The following is a 5,638-nucleotide window of genomic DNA, read 5'->3' as shown; positions in this document are numbered from 1 at the left end:
AAGAAGTAAAAAGAAGGCAACTCTCATTTGCTAAGCATATACTACATGTACTAGCACCTCATCACAGCTCCACAAGGCAGGAACTATTTATTATTCTCATTTTGCAAATGAGAAAACTGAGGCTCAGGGAAGTCAAACTACTTTGCCTCAAATATAGAGTTGGTATGCGGCAGTGGAACTGGATTGCATCTCGCTGTCTTTGCTATGCTTAGCGTTTATGAAACCATGACTATAAAGTTTAAATTCACTTCTTACTGGTAGTTTGCCTACAGGTCGATGAACTGGATGGTGTTTTCTAGTGACAAACTGAGGATTGAGACATCTACTATTCTCTCACCTCCTGTTGTTGATTTTTTTTTTTTCCTTGAGTTATTTATCCCTATTTCCCTAAGTCGATTGATGTAACCAACACAAGCTGATGTGATCATGAAACATGCATGACTTTGGTGGAAGAGACGAACACAGAGGTCAAGAAACAGGAAGTGAATCCAAGGTGAACTTGAATCAGAGCCTAGGGCAGCCCCATCCAAGATAGGGAAGCCATGGTATATAGTATCCTGGGAAGAATTCCAGGGTAAACTGGAAATGAGGACTCTTTTTTCAAGCTATTTTCAATTTATCCAGGAATAGAAGACACTGTTTTCTAAACACATGAACACATTGATGACAAAGGATAAAAACACATAAATGACGTTGTCTTCTTTTGAAGAAATCCTGGAAACAGACGGGTTTCTTAACCAGCCAGGAGTACTGTTCTGTTTCATTTCACCACTATGACCCAAGCATGGCATATCAGTCAAAAGAGCTTTGTGACCTTGGATACAGCAATCATTTTTCATATCATTGTTTCTAACTATGGGGCAGCTTCCACATGCTTGCCTCCCCCTACTTGTTCCTGGAAACTGTCTCTCATCACGAGGCAACAAAATGAACCAGCCTAGATTTCTGCGAATAAAGCATGTATATCTGATCCTGGGTGTTGCTTTGCATTTTATAGGCTGGGACATTTATAGCTGAGAATACCTGAAGGTAAGGCCTATTTACTACTCTGTTGGCTTCATATGGTATTTTTCTTGGATGCCTTTCTCTCTTTTATGAAGAAAGTAATAATTTTCAGATTCTGTAAAACAGAATATGCTCCAGGATACTTAGAAACTGGCTAGTCGGTAGGTCTAAAAGGGAAAAGGGAAGGAAATGACCATATATTGGACATCTAGTATGTACCCCCATTCCTAAGGAGCAGGTATTACCATCTCAATTATACAGAAGAGAGAATAAAGAAGAGAGGCACCATCAGAGGCATGACCTTCGGCATGACATGGACTCACCTGAGTGTGCATTTTGGCTACACCACCATCTAATTCTGCAGACTTAGTCAAGATTTCTAAGCCTCAGCTTTTTTTGTGTTTGTTTTATTTTCTCATTTAGTTTTCTCTTAACAGCTTTATTGAGGTATAATTGACGTGCAGCACACTGCACATATTTAAAGATCTGTGTTAGTTTGTTCTCACACTGCTAATAAAGGCATACCTGAAACTGGGTAACTTAATATTATTTTTTTTTTTTTGAGAGGGAGTCTCACTCTGTTGCCCAGGCTGGAGTGGAGTGCAGTGATATGATCTCGGTTCACTGCAAGCTCCTCCTCCTGGGTTCACGCCATTCTCCTGCCTCAGCCTCCCGAGTAGCTGGGACTACAGGCGCCCGCCACCTTGCCCAGCTCATTTTTTGTATTTTTAGTAGAGACAGGGTTTCACCGTATTAGGCAGGATGGTCTCAATCTCCTGACCTCGTGATCCACCCGCCTCGGCCTCCCAAAGAGCTGGGATTACAGGTGGGAGCCACTGCATCCGGCCGAGACTGGGTAATTTATAAAGGAAAGAGGTTTAATTGGCTCACAGTTCTCCATGGCTGGGGAGACCTCAGGAAATTTACAATCGTGGTGGAAAGGGAAGCAAAGGCATCTTTCTTCACACAGTGCCAGGAAGGAGAAGAATGAGAGCAAAGTGGGTGGCGGCGGGGGGAAGCCCCTTATAAAACCATCAGATCTTGTGAGAACTCACTCACTACCACAAGTGTAGCATGAGGGTAACTGCCCCCATGATTAAATTACCTCCCACAGAGTCCCTCCCATGACACATGGGGATAATGGGAACTATTAATACAATTCAAGATGAGATTTGGGTGGGACACAGCCAAACCATATCAAGGTACAATTTAAGTTTTGACATATGCGTGTGTACACCCATGAAACCATCATCCAGTCAAGATAATCCTAACCTTCTCCCCAAAAGTGTTCTACTGCTCCTTTGTAGCGTTTCCCTTCTCCTCCTTCCCACCCTGTTTCCCGGCAACCACAGGGACTGCTTTTGGTCCGTATGTGGTAGGCAGTAATAACGGCCCCCCAAAGATGTCCATGTCCTAATCCTCTAAATCTGTGAATATGTTACCTTGCATGGCAAAAGGGACTTTGCGGATGAGATTTTCCTAGATTATTCTAGGCCCAACCTTATAAAGGAAACAGAGAGGCAGGAGAGTCAGAATTAGTGAAGGCTCAGTGATGATGGAAGCAGAGTTTTCAGTGTGAGATCTGAAGATGTGACACAGCTGACTTTGAAGGTGGAGGAAGGAGCCACAAGGCAAGGAACTCAGGTGGCCTCCAGAAGCTGAGAAAGGCAAGGAAATGGAATTACCCCTAGAATCTTCAGAGGCAATGCAGCCCTGCAGACACCTTGATTTTAGCCCTGTGAATGCCAGTGTGGGAGACTGAAGAATAGCTCTCAAAAATATCCAGGTCCTAATTCCTGGAGCCTAAGAATGTTACCATATATGGCAAAAGGAACTGTGTAATTGTGATTAAATTAAGGATTTTGAGATGAGGAGATAATCCTGGATTAGCTGGTGGGCCGTAAATGTAATCACAAATGTCCTTCTAAGAGAGAGGCAGAGAGAGATTTTACTGTGGAAGAGGAGAAGGTGAAGTGATGTTGGAAACGGAGACTGGAGTGATGTGCCTTACAGATTGTGGCAAAGGCCACAGAACATGTAGTACAGATACTAGAAGCTGAAAAAGGAAAGGAAATGGATTCTCCCTTTGAATCTTCAGAAGGGACCAATGCTGCCAACGCTTTGACGTTACTCAATAAAACTGATTTTGGACTTCTGACCTCTAGACCTGGAAGATGATGAATTTCTGTTGTTTTGAGCCCCTAAATTTATGGTAATTTGTTACAGTAGTAACACGAAAATAATACACTGAGCCTTGGTTTTACATCTGTAGAATGAGGATAATATATTATTTCTGGGGTCATAATAAAATTAAATCACTTAGTTTGTAGCATATGGAGTTACTTTCCTACAGTCCCACTTCTTTCTCCTCAACCCTGAAAGAATGTGGTCTTTGGCATAACTTAAGTTATACTTCCAGAGGTGGTGAATATTAGCAGGGCAAGATTTGTTTGTGCTGTAGAAGCTCTGGTGGGAAGACTCTGGGATATATGAGCCCACTCTAGGGAAGGATCGTATTATACAACGATTGTAGGCTAGGACCAAGATCTCCACAGAGCTGGTCCCTGGGTAGAGAGGGCAAATGGTTAGAAAACCACCAAGAAAAAGAAGGGGTTTGTTTTTAAAAGGTTTTCTTGTTATTCAGGTATGGCGCAGCCAAAAGATGGGGATATAACTTCTATTGAAAAGATAATTTGTTACAGTCAAGATGACAGCACATGTCACTCCATGTGGGCCCACAGCGGGGAGCACAAAGGTTGGTCAGAATGCACAAGCAGGCCAACTGCAGTGGCTCACGCCTGTAATCCCACTGCTTCTGGAGGCCAAGGTGAGGAGGATCACTTCGGTCCAGGAGTTTGAGACAAGGCTTGGCAACATAGTGAGATCTCATATCTAAAAAAAAAAAAAAAAAAAAACACACACACACACACACACACAAAGCAGGAGGAAATCATGGGAAAGGCCTTTATTGTGGTTTCCATGGTAAGGAATGGGCAAGGCAGGTCACGCAGGCTTAGGATAGGCTAGTTTGATCTCAGCAGGCTCTGGGGTGTAGAAGCTGTCCCAAGTTGTCTGCTGCATTGGTCCTGGGGTGATTAGGGCAGAGGAATATTGGCCCGGAGTGTAAGAACCAGTTAGAGAAGGTGGGGGTTTGTGTGTCCGGATTAGTTGGTTTGCTTATGAAAGGCACAGTCCTGGGAGAGTTATTTGCGATCTCAAGAACTTAGCTAACCCTGGGAGAGGTAGTTCTTTAGTGAGGTCTCAAATGACAAAGCATTGAGAACTCAGAAAACAAGAAAATACAGTCAATATAGGTATCGGGATGGCCATCTCACAGTGATTATGTGGTCATCAGAGATGATTCAGTGGGGGTCGAAAATAGATGTTGAAGAGATTGGAAGGGGGTCTTAAGGGTCGTTACTATTTAGAGAAACAATAAATAAAAGGTAACAAACATTTCTTTTTTTTTTTTTTTGAGATGGAGTCTTGCTCTGTTGCCTAGGCTGCGGTGCAGTGGCACGATCTCAGATCACTGCAACCTCTGCCTCCCAGATTCAAGAGAGTCTCCTGCCTCAGCCTCCTGAGTAGCTGGGATTATAGGCATGTGCCACCACATCCAGCTAAGTTTGGTATTTTTAGTAGAGACACAGTTTCACCATGTTGGCCAGACTGGTATCGAACTCCTGGTCTCAGGTGATATGCCCGTCTCAGCCTCCTAAAGTGTTGGGATTATAGGTGTGAGCCACTGCGCCTGACCCATTGTTTCTTGCCTTTGGCTATGACTGTGATGTCTGGAGTTGTGACAACCATCTTGCGGCCATGAGGCAATAAACATAAAAATGTAAGGCCAATATGCTAAGGAAGGCAGGGCAGAAGGAGAGAAAGAACCTGAGCTGGTTGGGTGCTGTGGTTCACGCCTGTAATCCCAAATACTCAGGAAGCTGAGGTGAGAGGACTGCCTGGGGCTGCGAGTTCAAGACCGGTCTGGGTAACATGGCAATACCCTATCTCTAAGAAATTAAGAAAGCTTAGCCAGGAGGATCTCTGGGGCCCAGGCTACAGTGAGCCATGATGAAATCATGCCACTGTACTCTAGCCTGGTGTCAAAAACAAACAAACAAACAAACAACAACAACAACAGAAAACAGAAAGAAAAAAAGGAAAAATAAAGAAATGAAAGAACCTGCGTCCTGGATGTCATCTTGAAGTTAGAGTTAATTCTGAGACCACAAAGGTACAATCAAGGTTAAGGGAAATTAACAGAGGGGAATGAAGCACCCTGAGGCTAGATACAGTAAGTTAGACCATCGCACACTGTGGGCCCTGCCTGAAGGGACAAGGCGGGGAGTGGGTCCCAGAACCCAGTGAGAGCTGGGCTCTAGAGCAGGTGAAGCGTGAAGCCACTGCCACCCTGCAGCCCCACAGGGAGGGAGCCAGGGGAATGCAGCCTTGAGCTCTTTCTCAGCCCACCCTGCAGAGTCCAGCCAGTGCCTCCCATTGGCTAAACCCTGCCAGAGGCAAAAGACCAGGGAGTCAGGAGAGGAAAGCAGGACAAGTCAGCATAAAGATAGGGGTGGGGCCGGGCGCGGTGGCTCATGCCTGTAATCTCACCACTTTGGGAAGCTGAGGGGGG

This window comes from Mandrillus leucophaeus, unplaced genomic scaffold, assembly GCF_000951045.1.
Source record: "Mandrillus leucophaeus isolate KB7577 unplaced genomic scaffold, Mleu.le_1.0 Scaffold13, whole genome shotgun sequence".
NCBI classification, from domain to species: Eukaryota; Metazoa; Chordata; class Mammalia; order Primates; family Cercopithecidae; genus Mandrillus; species Mandrillus leucophaeus.
The sequence above is the reverse complement of the archived record's forward strand: the minus strand, read 5'-3'. Positions refer to the sequence as shown.